At 43.7% G+C, this 18,529-nt stretch overlaps 1 long non-coding RNA gene across 1 annotated transcript in view; it reads left to right on the top strand.

The window, feature by feature from the left end:
- LOC102572246 (uncharacterized) overlaps positions 1 to 7,400 on the top strand; it is a 166,220-nt gene extending 158,820 nt beyond the window's left edge. Inside the window, exon 7 of the long non-coding RNA XR_009460479.1 lies at positions 7,281 to 7,400. This is a non-coding gene — a long non-coding RNA (uncharacterized LOC102572246). The remainder of the gene's footprint in view (positions 1 to 7,280) is intronic.
- Positions 7,401 to 18,529: the final 11,129 nt, after the last annotated feature.

Genomic DNA, 18,529 nt, shown 5'->3' with positions numbered 1-18,529 from the left:
CAAATCAAAAAGAAATTCCTGATAGCATGTAAAGGATTGACATAAGCTGGCTCCCTTATTTATATATGTTGCTAGTGTTTAATTGATAGCCAGGATCGTTCAGGAATTATGAGAGGCAAGGATGTTTATAGGTAACATCTTTTATTAGAAAAAACTGCATTGTCAGAATAGTTAGACAAATTTTAGAATACAAGATATTCTTTATGAGGTTACTGGTGAAGACTTGATGAATAATACCTTGCATTCAAAAGGTTATCTAACTTTATCCCAAATATGCAGTTGGTCTAATAAAAAAAATAATCCATTAAGAATTCTTGCCTCTTACATAATTCAAAGTGTGGCTAAAATATACATGTTTTGTGTGTGTGTGGGGGCGGGGGGTGGCAGAGTGAGTTTTTTCTGTTGGCTTTTTTTGCAATACCTTATTCAGATGGCTTATTGAATTCAGAGTTAATTGGAGCAGTTCTTGTTATGGAAAACAGCAGAACACAGAAACACTATCAATTAACTAATTGTTTTATAATAAAAACTTTAATTTTTACTTCTGCTGTCAACAGCATCAGAGTGAACTCCAGCATGAAATTTCAAAATCCATTTTTGTCTCCCTTTCTGTCACATATTTTCACATACTAATTCCAATGCACAAGGAAAACTTACAGTCCCATACAATGCACTGTCTTCACTCAGCAGCAGGAAAACATTACCTGGATTGTACATGTGTTGCAGCAACCCAGGCTGGCAGGAGGCCCTGGGGGGTCAGCCTGCCAGCCTAGGGCTGCTCCAACTGGGCTCAATGTGCTGCGGAGGGGCTGGCTGTGGTATGAGGCTAGGTGGCAACCCCCTTCACTGAAACACCCTTGTGCCCCAGGCAGCCAGGTCGGCATCTACGTGTGTGCTGCTGGGCACAAAGAAACTCCGCAGCAGGGTAGGACTTGTACTTATAAGTCCTACCCTGATGCAGAGTGTATTTGTTTTGTGCACCCTAATAGGGATAGATGTGTAGATGCTGAGTTGTTTACTGCGTAGTTAATTAGTCAACTGCACAGTAAGTGTCTCATGTAGATGCGCCAAGTAGTTAAAAATACTTAATCTTATTTAAACGAGAGTTTTCTTTAATTTTCAGTGCTTACATAAACACAAATATAAGCATGACCACTGTCTCTCACAATTATAAATATCTTTCAATCAATATTTTATTTTCACCTCTATAGAATATTTCAATACTCAGCTTTTGCAGTCAACTGTTAAACTACTGCTATGTAGTATATGAGATAAGGCTGCTTGATGTGACGTGGAAGCAATGAGGGATTTTATGTTCTTGAATTGCCAGTTGGCGTGTTTTAAAAGATGAGAAAGAAGTCTATCCCTAGTGTAAAAGAGAGAAATAGTTAAGCTCTCTGCTTCTGGCTCTGCTGTGTCATCAGATGCCTGTCAGGTCTAGTTCTTTCAATGTGTTAAATGTTTTTCAAGCCATTATTTTCTAAGTACCTGGGGATGATCTGTCTGTCAGAAAACTGAAGACAGAATTAAAAACCCACATCCAAATAAGCCTGATGATGGACTGGCTGTGGAATTTTAGACAACACTTTAAAAACATCAAGGTTTTATTTTTATTCAGTTTGTATTTCATCCTCCAATAAAAACTGTTTACTGTAGGTTTTATAAAAGGTTGTTTGTTTTTTTTTAATTAACTTTGATTAACTCTGAGAATATAAGAATAAAATGACGGTGTTAATCCTAACTCTAAAGTCCTTCTATAGCTAAATCATGTATAAAATAAATCTGGGAGATAGTGGGTGTGTCTACATATGTGCCTGACTGCACAGCAGTTACTGCACAGTCATTTAGTACCTGCTAAAGCAAGGCCCAGTTACTGTGCAGTCTTGATGCCATATGGGTTGTTCCCAACCCTACTGCACAGTAGCAACAAGCTGCTGTGCAGTAGCTCGTTGCTGCTGTGCAGTAGTGGCAGCATCATGGTTTGTGCCTGCTGATGCTACGTTGCCATAGCAATGAGCTACTTCACTGTAGCTTGCTGCTATGGTGATGTAGCATCTCATGTAGATGCGCCCAGTGAGACAGCAAGTTTACTGACAATGATTTGTACTGCTCCCCCCCCCACCCCATAGTTTAAATGCCCTTCCAGAAATGTAAACTACAAATTAAGTGAGTCAATAGCTCATAATCATTTTTTTTTGCTTTTTGTGGTACATAAATATTTCCTAAAAATCCTGTTCTGGAGTTGATTTTTTCTGTGAATTTGTTTAGATGTTAGAGGTAGACTTGAAGGTATTTGAAGTCAACAGAAATACTAGACCAGTGGACCAGACTTCTACTTCCAGAAGCAACAACTTGCTGATTTATGTTATGTGTTTAGAAGTTGCAAGATTTGTACATGTTTACATTATGCTAGATACTCTGCCAAAAGCACTTAATTGATTATTGGAGAGTTATGGTTTAGTGAATAAAAATATCTACTGCTCTTGAATCGGCATGGTGAGAATAGCAAATATGTCCTGTCTTTTGGAGGTTTCTTTTGTTTGCTTCTATTTTGGTGGTGACGTGCAATTTTTATATCAAGGCAATGGGACCACATAGCATTTTCACATCTAATATTTCCTTCATGTTAGGTTATTCTATTTCTTCACATTTTGAATGAAACTATTAAGCTTTCCAGTTATCTAGTTGAGGTATGCCTTGTGTGACATGTAGTAAGTTTTTGTCTTCTCTTGCTAATAGAAAGTAAGATGAGTCATCAAAAAGGAAATCAGACCCAGTATATTTGCCTCTATAACTGCCTTTCTGCTTGGAATCTCAATATTTACATCTGAAAACCTTGAATATGCAGCAGCTGTTACTATGGGGGGTGGTTTTCTTTACCTCTCGGTTGACAAATTGCTGATTATGTTTTGTTTAATCTCAGGCTTTGGGCAATTAGGATGTTGTTTCAGTGTGACAGCCCTCAGATCATCCTAGGTCAGACTATGTTTTTCCCTCTATAGATCTAAGAAAAAAAAAAGTCTAGTCTAGTCATGTCTTTTCTTCCTCATGATAGTGGTGATGATGTTCCTCTATTATTTTGTTTCCTATAGCCTGGTCTGAACACATTTCATTGTGTTTTATTGTTTGTTTTGTGTCTTCAAAAAGTTATGGAGCAAAAAAGGTTTTATCTGGAGGAATGAGTCTGCACAACAATACACATAACTTCTTGCTTATCACTATAACTACAGCCAGGAGCGTTGTGTATGTGCTGGGAGAATCAAAGGGATTGTTTTATTGATGTTAGGCACTCCTCTCTATTATCTGAGGACTGGTGGTGTGTTGTCAGGGAGGTTTTGCTGAAGTTTCTGCTGGCTAGAACCTCAAAAAGCTGGTGGGGGTAGAGTGGAAGAGAAAGAGGAACAGGAGGAGTTGGGGAGGTTTTCTTTCTTCTGAATGAATTCACTGCTAGTACACTGGTAGCAAGGTCAATAACATTTTGGAGCAAGGGGCCACTTTAACAGAGCTTAGCTCCAAAAGCAGTCTGTTTCCAAGGTGGTCATGCCACCTCTGCAGTCACTGTTGCACTGCTTGCTACTGCTGCTTCTCTCTGCTGCCTAATCACAGTGCAGACAAAGCCCCGCTGCTTTAATGCCACAGAAGCCCCCTGGATCTGCAGGCCATGGGTTGCCAGCCCCTGCACTGGAGGCTACTGATTCTCTTAAACAGCCACTCTTTTCTCATGCACACCTCTAAGTATAGAAGAACATTTAAAAAACAATTTAAACAACTTGAGTTCCTATTTGAAGAAAGGATTTAAATTCCTAAGATGACTAGTGGGGCAAACTTACCTGCTAGAGTCCCCGCTGCATCCTGGGCTTGAGAATTCTTAATTCTAATTGGTGGAGCCCACTGACAAATCAGGAAAGAGGTGGGAGGAGCAGGTGCCACCCCTTTCCCAAAGGGAGGTGGCGAGGAGCGCCCAGACCTAACTGGGACCTGCAAACTACACGTCCACTGGATTTCAGGGGATGGAGCCCCCTGAGGGAATAAAAGGAGTGGCATTAGCCACTTGAGGCAGATGCAGTGAGGGACAGTAAGGAGAGAGAAGCTCCAGGGAAGACCTTCAGCGGGACCTCGCCTGACCCTTGATGGTGTGCAGATTGGCACATGGCGCTCCAGGCTTTGGGAGCCACTTGAGGCGGCTTGAGCCTCCAAACCCAGCAAGTGGACAGGTGGGATGGTGTTTGGATTGGTGCATGGAGAGCAGCTCGAGGTTGGTCAGGTCCCATATGGTGCTCAGATGGGCACACAGAGAGCTTACCTTGAGAACAGGTTGAGGCTGCTCAAGTTAGCCCCTGGCTTAAGGCTGGGTAGTTGAAGCCCCTCAGTGTGGCTCAGCCAATAAACTAAAAGAGCGCTGGTACCCAAAGCAGGGTCTGGGAAGGGGAAAGACCCCCTAGTGTAAGGCAGGGGAACCTGAGCCATCAAGGGCTTGGTTCCCATAGGAGCTCCCTGGGTGCCCCGAGCAGGGCATAGGGCCTGAGGGGAGGGCCCCAGCTCGAGGCTGATGGCTCCATCCCCACCCCCACCCCTGCTCCAGAGGGTAAAAGGGAAGGTACCCCAAACACACACTGAGAAGGGTTCTGTGGGACATCCAAGGGTGCATAGGAGGGGAAGACCCTGGCTTACTTGAGGGACCAAGCTGGCTGGAACCCAGATAAGGTACACTTAAATCTTGTACAGTTACGCTTTGTATTTTGTATCTACTGCTATTGTTGGTTTGGTTATGGGCATGAATGTGTTATATATATAGTTGGGTATGTTAATTTTGTATAATGGGATCTTTAAAGGTGACTTTATTGATTAACCCACTTGTGGTATAGACTTACTTGGTTGGCTGTCCCGGGATCCACTCCTCTTCTGGGTTTGGGGCACGGGTACTTATCTGAATGCCCTCCCTAGGGCATACTTCCTCATGCTGATGGACATTTCTATCTATATTTTTATATATTTTAAGGAGTTTTATATATACATGTTTTGCAACTCAATAAATTGTATATAGTTAAGAACTTTGACCTGGGCTAACTCTATAGAGGAAAGAGGGATCCACCCTAAATCCTGGCATCCCTCCCACAGCATCCCCTCCTGCCTGCCCATCCCATCTGATTGAGGACAGGGCACACCCTTGGGTGTACTTGGGTTATACTAGTAACTTGAAAATTTGAACCACAATCAATTAAGAATTGTCAGACTAACTAATTTTCTGACCTACATTAACCTAAATATCAAGAAAGTAGTTCAGTGATAGCCTGTTAATTTGTATTCTTTATGTGATATTCATTACTTAAACCATTCAGAGATTAATAAAACTTTAATTTTGGGCAAGAAAAGTACCCTTCTATGTTGGCCAAATTATATTTGAAAAGAAAATATATATCACTTATTAGCAAGTTAAAAATTGCCAGAGGTTTCTATTTTTTTCAGAATATCTTTTGATTTACAACAGTTAGTTGGCCAACTTTGATCTTCTTTGCCAGCTTGGATGAGGCATTCTATAGTTTCAGCATCTGTCTGGACACTTTGTATTTGCTGATCCAGCAAAGATTTAATTTCTAGATGATCAGACTTGATCTCTTCATTAGATCTTTTTTTTCCCCCTAAGAATCTTCCAGATCTTGCTTTAGGCCATTTGAAGGCTTGCCTGTGCTACATAGACTCTGCTGCTGTAATTATACTGATGTAGCTATGCTGGCAGAGTACCCGAGAAGAGGTGAAACTTAATAGTATAGGCCTAACCTGAGAAACTTCCAGATTCTATTTTAATTGCTTCTGAAAATCTTCCAGATCTTGATTTAGGTTCTGTTCTAATTCCATCTGGCCCCCTATGATTTCTGCTAATAACTCAGTTACCTGGTTTTTCTCAGTCTGACTCGAATTCTAGCTCACAACTTCTCTCCTCTCCTTGGAAATCTATTCTGTGGGTAAAACTAATGTTTCATCTCTTCTGAGTGTTATTTTGGGGGCTTTAGTTTCTGATTTGAGCAGAAATTAGTGATACAGAACCACATTATGTTGGTTTTCTTGGGGGGGGGGGATACCTATGGTTTGTTTTCTATTGCAGGGATGATTAGAAATGGCAAACAGAACCCTCTTTGACAGAAATCTCATGCTAGGCACTGCTGCAGTGTCCCAAAGAGGCAGCTTTCTTCCTTTGCCTTTCTTCATGGAGTTATAAAGTTTTATAGCCTAGAAGGTAAGGTATTACTGATATCTTAGTACACATGTCTTGTTTTTAGTTGGAAAAATACATGTACTTTTGACTCGGATTATCTCACTCCAGGTGAAATCCTAGGGAAGACAAGGAGCTTGTAGTTTGACATAGTCTTTAACTTAAGATGATAAATTATGGAGAACTGTAGCAAAAGGATAGGTTGTCAATCAAAGCACAAGCCTCAGGACTTGCCTAAGGGGTGGAGGTGCCACAGTCCCCTGCTTCCCTTGCACTTTCTGCCTCCAATCCCAGTGGCAAGCAGCAGCATGTGCATCAATGAGAGAAGGGTACTCTGGGTAAAGTAGACCTGTGGAGCCATGGAGGCTGGAATATGCTGTAGGTTTGGGAAGATGTGACCATATCCTTGTGATGCTGAAAACAGAAGGGATTTTGGGTGTGCAACATGGGTGTCTGTAACAACAAAACTAAGTAACATCCCTCAGGAGCATCCCTCAGAATCTGCTCAGAGAAAGTACATGGAGAGGGAGGAGAGGAAGAAGCCTGATCAGCTACACCTCTGATGGAGACTAGGGGCTTGAATGCTAAATAAATCACTTCTGAAATTCAGGTTGCCATGTCTGCACTAGGATTTTACCTGGAATTACATACTCAAGTGAAGTAAATATTTTTTTTTCCCTTGTGAAGTCTTTTTTCATGGTAAAGACAAAGCTTCAGTTTCTGTAATGAGGTTGTGGTAAATTTTTTCCTCAGCTATCCCTAATGGTAAACTACTGACATACCCCTTTCTCAGTTCCACCCATTATCCCCAGTGAAATGTAGAGTAAATTGTTACAACTCTTATTGGCATCCACAAGAATTCACATCATCACAAAAAAGAGAGGCAAATCAAAAATACAAATAATAACACAAATAATTGTTTACAAGTATATATGTGACAAAATCTTGGGCTGATAAGATGTTGGTGTGAGCCTGGGGCCGAAGTTTCTCCCTTCTGGTCTGCTGCATATCTTATGGGATGAACCAGATCTTGCTCCTAGAGTGACTTCTCATCTCTTGCCAACTGTAGGTTCCCTCATGACAGTCTGGGCTTGAAAGAAAGAAAACAGATTCTCCTTCTGAAGAAAAGGAATACCTGAAGCACCAATCGCTTTGGGATTATGGTTGGCCCAGACAATCAGCAAGGTAAAACAGGAAATATAAGTTATTATAAATGAATAAAACATACAAACAAAAGCAACTGTAGTTTGAGAGACAGATAAGAGAAAACATAAAAGGTCAAAAATACAAATTTTCACCCTGCTTCTGTAACCAGAAACAACTCCAAAGTAACCCTAGTGGCCAGCAATTTCCCTGCAGATGGCTTCTCTTGGCTAGCATCCTTCCACCTCAGTCTCCTTCAGCTTGTTCCTGCTGAGCCCTCAATGGATTCCCCAAGTACAAGAGCTTCTAGTCTCTTTATCAGCTCAGAAGCTATGGCGAGAAAATGTCTCCTTTCCCTAGGGATTTGCTGAATCTATCTCTGTTCTAAGGAACATCCTTTTAAACCTTTCCCTTCTCCCTGTACTTTATAGGAAGAAAGGCTATGATGTGGATGAGCTTTCCCTCTTTACCGGGTGTCTTTAAGAGGTGCTTCCACCCTTGTTTCGCTCACCTTTTTTGTACAAAAGCTTTGGGGCAATTTACTTAGCCATTATTTCAATCTGAATAAGGAGCAAACATGGGAATGGAATGGGAATTCCCATGAATTACATGAATGGGCACTTGTACTGTTTCATGAACGCCCATCTTCACCCTGTCTGGTCTACATTTGAGTTCCTCTTGGGTGTAAGAAGAGCTAACTACTCTACCTGACCATTTGCAGTGATAGCAGCTGGTGTTTTTCAGCCACACATGGTCACTTTTGTGTTTGGCCCAAGAGATATACCAATTGGATATCCTTTGGGTGTGTGCTAAAATACCTTACTTGATTATCTTCCAGTTCCATCATGGCATTACAGAACTGCATTTTATATCAAATACTATAATACAGGCAGATATAAAAATGATAAAATGGAACACAGCTTAATACTAGCTACAAATAGAGACCAAGCACCACAGGAATAAATCTAATTTGGAGACCTATCCATGCATGCCACACTGTGAACCTCAAACGCAACTTGGTTTTGGGGTGAATCCAGGACAATATACATAATGTATTTGCCTGTAAAAGATTCTCATGTCATTCTCAAAATAGATTTTTCACATCTCATGTGTTTTTGCATTTTTTCCTCTTCTTGAGTAGATACTGTCCCAGCATGAGAGAGAGGTGTTCTATAGCAGTTCTTCACACAACGTTGGACTAATCTGGTTGGAAAACTGGATTCATCCCAATTTAAGAGCGATGCTCCAGCGGCATTACTTATATGCCACTAACCCAGCTAGATGGATAGGAACTGTGGAAACAAGAAAGGGATGGAGCTGGGGTTCCCAAGTGCCACGGCAACACTTTAATGCCTTTTGACACTCTGCCTATTAGAGATGATGGTAAAACACATAGTACACAGTGCAGAGGATACAGTCAGATCCTTTCTCCATGGATAGATCTCTCTTGATGACAATAGCTAACTATATAACTGTAACAGCATTTGACAGATGTAGGGCCTGAACCTCTGCTTATTCATGTGCATCCTACAGTGAAAAAACTTAATGGAGAAGAACTCCATTGACTTCCATACAGTTAGTTCCTTCCCCCCAGTTTACAGAAGCATAAGGCACAAGGAATTCAAGCCCACAGTGTCTGGATTTTAGTGATAGTTGCATTACCATAAATAACATACATAAGGACCTTCCTACAGCAAGCTAATGATATGATCAATTAAAGCACATGCTTCAGGGAATAAAGTGATCATCTGTGGCCTATAATTTATTGCATCATTGTACAATTGGCAAAGTATATCTTTCTTTATTTCCTATGCCAAACCAGATAGTTGTTGGTTATCAGAAACAGATACTTTTACCTAGTAGCTGTTTAATGTAAAAATGTGTAAATGGTTTGGGGATCTGGGACTGGAACCCACAATTTCACCTCCCAACCATACATTCAGTGGGAGTATCCTAATCACTGGACTACACATATTCACAATTAACTCTTACATGACTTTAACAGGACAGATGTAATATGCTTCCTGCTAGCCTAGCCCAATAATTAGGGAACTCTCTCTTCACAGGTGAGAGACGTGGGTTTGAAACTCCACAGGTGCAGCAGTTTTATTTCACTTAAATCTCCACTTCTTGGGAAGGTACTGTAACCACTAGGCAATTATATAAATGATGGACACTTCCACCCTCACCTGCTTTGTTTTCAAATGAGGGTGTTTGTGGTTGCCATATTTTGTGCTGAACTCAGTTCTGTCAGCATGTATTGGGTGTCTTCAGAGCATGAATTCTGTATCAGGCCCCCTCAGAGGAGATAGGTGAAGAGACACTTAATTTGTGGATCCCAGATGTGCTTCATTGTGAAATAGGCACCTCATTGTTTTGCCCTGCTATAATGGTTGCACTTCTGAGCATGCTTAGTAGGAGAAATTTGGCTCAGAGGAAACATGATTGGCAGAAATTTGGATGCTTAAGTTCTTCTGTATATCTGGTTTTATGGCCTAATCCAAAATAGGAAATGCCAGGAAAGTCTTATAATATCTCATTAGTAACGTACATAACATAAGAGAATGGGTAGTATGATGTGTATTGAGGGTGACTAGAACAATGCAAAATCTTTTAGCAAAAGTTATCACAACTTTAGAGTTTTTGCAATCCTGAATTTGTGGCTTGCAGCAAGTTTGTCTTCTCCAGGTGGCCAAAAGGCTGTGTCCATTGAGCACCTTGTAGTGGTCATCTGCTTCTCTATCACTACCAGATGGATAAGTATCTGTTTTTAGGAAATCTTTTGAAGCAAGCTGAAAGTTCCTGTATGAAATTGTCTACTGTGTGAGTGGGGAAAGCTGCTGTGAATAAACAATATCTTTGCCCAAATCTTTTCATTAACTTCCAGTCCCAAAAGAGCAAATGGTGTAGGACACAGTTACCGTGTCTGAGAAAAGGTCTTTTACTAGTAGGACAGTGAAAATCATTGAGCAGGCTTTTTCTGTAAGTTTCTACCAATAAATTTTTCAGGGACCCATTGACGTGCAAAGTCTTTCTTTTCCTGTGGAATTTGCTTCCTCTAAGGATCCATCCATGCCCAAGCAACATTGAGAGGTGGACTATATCATAGGATGCCTTATTTGATTTACTATCTGTCTTAAGATTTATCTTGGTTTGTTTCTGAATAGGTTTATTGACATCAAAATTTCTTTTATTATTAGCACCTGTCTCTGTTACATGTGTTTCATAAATTTTTGTTGTTGCTTATTTAATGTCTACATAGCCAAATATAACACAGTAAACTGGGTGATAACATTTGTCTACTCATGGTTTAAGCACAATAGTGGAGGAAGCATATACAAGTATTTTCTTTCTTCTGTCTTAAATCAGTAACTACCTTGAGCCAACCCAGGTAGCTGCTTCTGATCCGCTGCCTTCTTCAGAGACCTGTACCTTTAAGAGGCTTTTACAAGCTTTAGAACTCAAGCTACTGAGTGAGTGTATGCAGTGGATGTCTAGCTCTGAGTGATTTAACGAAGAACACACAAGCAGGATGAATTAATAAAATACCATACATGAAAGTATAGAGCAGTCAAAAGCCCTGATTGAAACTCTTTTAAAATATGGAGGACAATTGTAGAAAGTTTAAATAGCACTCCTATTTTCAACGAGTCAGAAGAAAGCGAACAGTCAGAAAGCAGCTTTTTTTTCCCGTGACAATATCTGGTTTTGAACTATTTCATGTTTTTAGTATTTTCCATTTAACTCAGGCAAAAGCCAAAAGAAGAGCTGGATACTCATTGCTCAGGAAATCTTCAAGTGAATAGAATAACCAGCCAAGTGAGTATACTTACTTGTCACTGTAGGAAAAAAAATGAGTAAATGCAAAAGTATGGACAACAATTTCAAGTAAGAACTGGTGAATCCTATTTAATATATAATGGATAATTTAATAAGTCTATAAATGTGCAATGCAAATAATCTTAAATGAGCCTTCTGAAACCAAAGTATGTTAGTTAGTTACCTGAAAGAGTGTTCAAGGAACTTCTGAAGCAGGCAAATGGATAAATATCAAGATTCTGAAATTTAATATAAATCCCTCCATTTCTGTTTTGGCTAACCAAAGATGAGCTCATGTCTCTTCTCCAAGAAATACATGTTCTTTATAGCGTCATGCTTAAGAGAAGCTGTTAGCATTATAAAATACAAATAGCATTTTAAATATCCTTTTAAAGTCATTACAACAACGAAGACAAATCTTATCCCTTGGCAGTGCTTTATAAGTTTGTCTAAAGAACAAATGTTTAAGTTCTAGTGAAGCTGTCATTTGTACTGGAAGGTGCTTCATTCTTATGCTGCGTTACTTTCTTTTCCTTATTCTCTTCTTAGTGCTTTCATTGCTATTTGCCTAAAGCCATCATAGGATGAGCTATGATGAGTGATTTAAAATTTAGGATAGCACAGAGAGAGCTATTTTTATAATTAAGGAGTTTTTATACTTCCCTCTTTCCATAACCGCAGAGGAGGAGGAAAACGCACCTCTTTCATGCTTGCCTACATTCAAAATTACCTGTCGTCATTCTTTCTTTGGTTCAGTTCCTGTATTTGTTGGTCTTGGGACAGGAACACAAAGGGCCTGAGCTGCTTTGGTCATATAATACTTTCATGTGACTTAGATTTTAAGTATTTAAGGGTACCTATACATGTGATGGACCTCTGCTCTGACATGTGCTAATTAGCATGCATCAGAGGAGACTCAACTGAGTCTGCTGCTAAGCTGCTGGAGCAGGCTAATTAGCATGCTCCAGCAGCCTCTGCATCACATGTATTCAGCATCCTCAGATTTCAGAATGTCAGCAGGGGTGCTTTAATTAAAGCTCATTGAACAAGCCTTAGTTAAAACACTACTGCTGTCATTTTGAAGTCTGGGATGTTGAATACACGTGATGCTGTGGGTGCTTTAGAGTGGCTTTCAGTGCTTCTCTAATTAAAGCATTCCTCCAGCCCCCACCCCGCCAACCCTCCACCTTGGAGCATGTGTATAGATGCCCTAAGTTCCAAACAAAAATTCAGGTTGGCTCTGCTTTACAAGCCACAGAACTCAGGAGGTGCCCAGATTCATTCAACACCTCTATGCTCGCTGGAAAGTTCCCTAGATACAAAAACTTTTTTTCTGAGTGTCACAGGGCACCTCGATGCCCCTGCTCCTATAGAGGAGAAACTGCCAGGGAGTGAGTGAGCGCGCCCTGGCCTGACATAACGAGCCCAGCTGAGGCTTGCTCAGGTAATGAGCGCAGCTGCGGGTTGCCGGAGCAACCAAGCGGAGCCAGCTGCCTGTAGGGGGCAGGGCCTGGCCCTTATAAAGCTCAGGGCTGAGGCCAGGCTGGCAGTTCTCTGCCAGTAGCCGGAGAGGCGGGAGCTCCCTTGGCCGAGATATGGGAAGGAGCCTAAGTTGCAAGTACAGCTCATGATAGCCCTGGAGGCTTGAGCTATGATGAGGAGTTATGGCCAGGTGGCTTGCATTTGTGTTACAGCCTAGGGGCTTGTGGTTTTACTTTGTGTTTGTGTTATTACACCCGGAGGCTTGGGTGAGGCTGTAGGGGTTGGAGGAGGCCTCAATCACAGGGACCCCAGAGAGTGTGGGGTGCCCTAGCGCCAGGAGGGCACATTATTGTTCATAGCGCCAGGGAAGGCGCAGCTCGCACGCCAGTGTATAAGCAGCTGGCGGCGAGGGGCGCGGCCAGTGGGTCGCGGGCGCAACCCGTAGGTTGCAGACGGGGATCTAGACCCCGGAACGCGTGTGGGGGAACATAGCCCCCTGTATAGCGCCAGGGAAGGCGCAGCTCGCACGCCACTGCGCGGGCAGCTGGCGGCGAGGAGCGCGGCCAGTAGGTCGTGGGCGCAACCCGTAGGTTGCGGACGGGGACCGAGACCCCGGATTGCGTGTGGGGGAACATAGCCCCCCCGGCCCCAGGAAAGGGGCGGTATTACTGAGGAGCCCAGTGTGGGCGCGGCAAGCCCCAGAGAGGGGGAACGCCCTTGTATGTTATTGAGTAGCCCAGTGTGGGCGCGGCGAGCCCCAGAGAGGGGGAACGCCATTGTGTTTTATTGAGTAGCCCAGCGTGGGCGCATGGGCATAGCGAGCCCGGCTGCAGGCTAGTGCGGCAATACCCCTCAGACCAAGGCAGGGCGCTGCAGTTGGCCCTGAGAAGACAGGGAGTAGCAGCGCGGGGAGCCAGAGTCAGGGAGGGTATCCGTGCGGTTGGCCCATAGGACCGGAGGCCCGCTAGAGAGTCCCTGAGCGGAACCACACCGGCAGGGCACGAGAGAGGGAGCCCAGAGTGGGCCACATTAGAGAGGAGGCCCGGAAAGCAGGCGTATAGACCGGACAACGTCCATTACATCTGCGAGGCTTGGGGCGTGGTATCAGGGGAGGTAGGAGCCACGCATAGCCCATAAGGCTAGGGCGCTTGGGTAGCGCCCATTGTACGGGGAGACCCACGAGGGGTCCAGGAGCTGACAGGCCCGAGGAAACACAGGGCAGCCTCCCTATTACATATTCGATCAAGACGTGGCGGGCGAGAATGGAGGGTGCCCTCGGGCCGGATTAGCGCGGCGAGAGGGCCTCAAGGAGATCACGGCCCTCCGCGAGGACCCCGCCGTGACACTGAGCATGCTCAGAAACAAACCACTTTGATCTTCTAGGCACCTAAATCCTGTCTGTTTTTCCAATATTTTGGTGCTGAGAAGGTGGATTAATTCCCTGAGACCCAATTTCTGAGCTGTGTTCTGAGCATTCATAGAATTATAGAATCATAGAAAATTAGGGTTGGAATGGACCTCAGCGTCATAACCCAATGATTTTTAGTGCCTCAGCACATTGGAATTTTCCCGCCACATGGAGCTTTCTTTGCACGGTGGATTTCTCAGCTGCAGAGAGAAAACCCCGGTGCAAAAGAGTTCCCGCCACACGCATGCAAATCAGTGTCCCACTATTGTTCAATTCAAAATTATTCCTACGTGGCGACTAGCAATTGGCTTGCTAGCTGTATAAAAGGTTAGAGCAGTTTCCACCCAAGTTGGAGGACTCCACAACCATCTTGTGGGGAACTCTGAGCGCGCTGTGGAGCCTAGCAAACTCCGCGTGTGTCTTGGAGGAGGACATAGGGGCCTGATCAGCTCTTAGCCACTCCCCGTCATAATGTAAATTTGACATACTCCCGTGTGAAGCGCTCGTGGAGTCGTGCATTGATGACTCATCTCGGTTCGGTTCGGAAGAGATCTCACTTGTGTTTGTCTGTGTGCAACTGCAACTCGAGCAAGTTTCCTTCCTGCACTGTGACCGTCGGCAGTGTAGGTAAAGCTTTCTTTGTAAAACCAATATGCTTCCATGCCTAACTCTACTCCATCATGGAAAAACCCCACCTGACGGTCCGGGCTACTGGCCATAGCCTTAGACCGCCCTCAGTCCCGACACTCAGGAGGTCATCTAATCCAACCCCCTGTTCAAAGCAGGACCATCCCAAACTAGATAATTCCATCCAAGGCTTTGTTGAGCCAGGCCTTAAAAACCTCCAATGATGGAGATTCTACCACCTCTCTAGGTAACCTGGTCCAGTCTTCACCACCTTCCTAGTGAGAGAGTTTTTTTCAACATCCAACCTAAACCTCCCTTGCTGCAACTTGAGACCATTGCTCCTTGTTTTGTCATCTGTCACCACTGAGAATAGTCTACCTCCATCCTCCTTGGAACCACCTTTCAGGTAGTTAAAAGCTGCTATCAAATCCCCTCTAGTCTTCTCTTCTGCAGACTAAATAAACCCAGTTCTTTCAGCCTCTCCTCAGAAGTCATGTGCCCCAGTCCTAGAACCATTTTTGTTGCTGTCCACTGGACTCTCTCCAACTTGTCCACATCCTTTCCATAGTGAGGAACCCAAAACTGAACACAGTACTTCAGATGTGGCCTCACCAGTGCACAATAGAGCGGAATAATTACTTCCCTCAATCTTCTGGCAATGCTGCTACTAATTCACCCCAGTATGCTGTTAGCCTTCTTCGCAACAAGGGTACACTGCTGGCTCATCCATCTTATTGTCCACTGTAATGCCATTTTCTCTAGAGCGGCTGCCCAGCCAGTGAGTCCCCAGGCTGTAGCAGTGCATGGGATTCTTCCATCCTAAGTGCAGGACTTTGCACTTGTCCTTATTGAACCTCATGATATTTCTTTTGGCCCAATCCTCCAATTTCTATAGATGTCTCTGAATCCTAGCTCTACCCTCCAACATCTACTATACCCCCAGCTTGGTGTCATCTACAAACTTGCTGAGGGTGCTATCTATCACATCTTCCACATTGTTAATGAAGATATTGAATAACACTGGCCCCAAGACCCCTGGGGCACTCCACTTGATACCAGCTGCCAACTAGACACTAAGTCATTGATTACTCCCCATTGAGCCCAACAATCCAGGCAGTTCTCTGACCACCTTACAGTCCTTTCATCTAAACCATACTTCCTTAGCTTTCTTGCTAGAATGCTGTGGGATACGGTATCAAAAGCCTTGTTAAAATTAAGGTATATTATGTCCACATTCACAGAGCCAGTAATCTCATCATAGAAGGCAATTAGGTTGGTTAGGCATGATTTGCCCTTGGTGAATCCATGCTGATAGTTCTTAATCACTTTCTTCTCCTCCAAGTGCTTAGAAATGGATTCTTTGATGACCAGGTCAATGATTTTTTCAGGGACTGAGGTGAAGCAGACTGGTCTGTAGTTCCCTGGATCCTCCTTCTTCCATTTCTTATAGATGGAAACTATATTTGCCCTTTTCCAGTGATCTGAACCCTCCTCCAGTTGCCCCAAGTTTTCAAAGACAATAGCCAGTGGCTCTGCAATCACATCAGCCAACTCCCTCAGCACCCTCGGGTGCATTCCATCCAGCCCCATGGATTTGTATGCATCCAGCTTTTCTAAATAGTCCCATCTGTTATTTCACGACTGAGGGATGCTCACCTTCTCAAACTGTGCTGTCCGGTGCAGTAGCCTGGGAGCTGGCCTTGCCAGTGAAGACCGAGGTAAAACTGGCATTGAGTACTCCAGCCTCTTCCTCCTCATCTGTCACTAGGCTGTCTCCCCCATTCAGTAAGGGACTCATACTTTCCCTGACCTTCCTCTTGTTGCTAACATATTTGTAGAAACCCTTCTTGTTACTCTTCATGTCCCTTGCTAGCTGCAACTCCAATTGTGCTTTGGCCTTATGGACTTCAACCCTACTTCCTGACTTCATCCCTAACTAGTATCATTAGGGTTGAGTTCAGCTCATCATCATCAGCCAATAAAAGGATGATGTCTGCCAGGGATGGGATTACTGGTGAGTTTTAAGACTGCTGGGGAGTCCAATCTGTGCTTTGCAAGTTTTTCCACTGATATGGAAGGGGATATGGGTTCTCTTTATAGTGGGCTTCTTGCATATCCCCTTTTCAAAGTGGGCTGTGGCTTGACGTATGGTGCAGCACCATTAAGGCCTGCTACCAGCCAGCAATTTCCAATTTGTAGGGTTGATGCCACCCTTCTTAAGGCATGCTTTTAGGGTCTCCTTGTAGTGCTTCCTCTGTCTTCTGTGGGTTCTCTTACCATGACTAAGTTGAGAGAAGAGGACTTGCTTCAGGAGATGAGTGTCAGCCATCCACACATGGTGGCCAGCCCATCGGAGTTGATGTTTCATGATCTTTGCCTCAATGCTGGTTATGTTAGCTGCAGAAAGGATGCTGGAATTGGTACAGTGATCTTCCCATCTAATGAAGAGGATCTTCCTGAGACAAAACTGATGGAACCATTCCAGGTACTTAAGATAGCTTTGATATGTCACCCAGGTCTCACACCCATGGAAGAGCAAGGGGATAACCAATAAATTGTAGACCAGGATCTTAGGTTCCATCTGCAGATCATAGTCAGCAAAGGATATGCTGGTACAGCAGATCCTATGTTCGATTTCTACATCAAAACTGACTGGGATGGGAAATGCTCAATGTTTTCCAGGGGTTCTCCACCAATGGTAATTTGAGAGGGTAATGGGGAAGCTTGTGCTGGGGCAGGCTGATGGAGCACCTTGGTCTTCCCCATATTAAGGACAGTCCCAGGCTATGATAGGCACCTAAGGAAAGGTCAGAGGTGGACTGCAGATCGATCTCAGTGTGCACAAAGATAACACAGTTGTCAGCGTACTGAAGGTCGGTGATGCCAGTCTTGGTAACTTTCATTTTGCTGTGAAGGTACCACAGGTTGAAAAGCTGACTGCCCATTCGATACTCAACCTTGATTCTGGGAGGAAGGCAGTCATGGATGAGAATCAAAATATAAGCAAGACAGATGGGAAAAAAGGAGTTGGCACAATGACACGGTCCTGCTTGACAACAGTATGGATAGTAAATGGGTCTGTCTCTGATCCATTACAAAGGACTGTGGTGTTCATCCCATCATGGAGTAGCCTGAAGACACTGAACTTCAGTAGACAACCAAACCTAGCCAACACCTTCCATAAGGCTTCGTAATTGCTGGTGTCAAAGGCCTTGGGGTTAGTCCATCCCTCAGCAGCCAGTAATAGAACCTCTTGCTGATCCCCCCCATCCTTCAAGGAAGTCTGTTGTAACATCACTCAGACCAGGAACAATAAGGTGTCAGGCCAAGATGGCATCCCCGCAGAGGTCTTCAAAGCGGTGGAACAGGACTAGCATAAAAATGTCACCAGCTTCTCATCCAAATATGGGTTAATGAGGGAGTTCTACCTGACTTAAAGAATACCAACATTGTGACCATCTTCAAGAAAGGGGACAAATCAGTGTGTGGGAATGACCAAGGCATTGCCATCCTCTCCATTGCCTGGAAAATTCTTGCTCTCATCCTTCTGAATCATCTTCTCCCTCTTGCCAAAGATGTCCTTCCAGAATCTTAGTATGGCTTTAGACCATCTTGGGGTGGTACAACTGATGTAATTTTTTTTTGCATGACAGATCCAGGGGAAGTACAGATAGCACCACCAGGAGCTGTTTATGGAATTCATTGACCTTACTAGTTCAGCTCAAGAATTGTGGTGGTAACCATGGCACAGATGCATGCCTTTTACATACTAGCCTATGGGTTGAGCAGGCATCTAGGAGGCCTAGGTTCTTGGTCTTCTTCAGCCTGAGGTGAAACCC

This window comes from Alligator mississippiensis, chromosome 3 (genome assembly GCF_030867095.1).
Source record: "Alligator mississippiensis isolate rAllMis1 chromosome 3, rAllMis1, whole genome shotgun sequence".
Lineage (NCBI taxonomy): Eukaryota > Metazoa > Chordata > Crocodylia > Alligatoridae > Alligator > Alligator mississippiensis.
The sequence above is the reverse complement of the archived record's forward strand: the minus strand, read 5'-3'. Positions and strand labels throughout refer to the sequence as shown.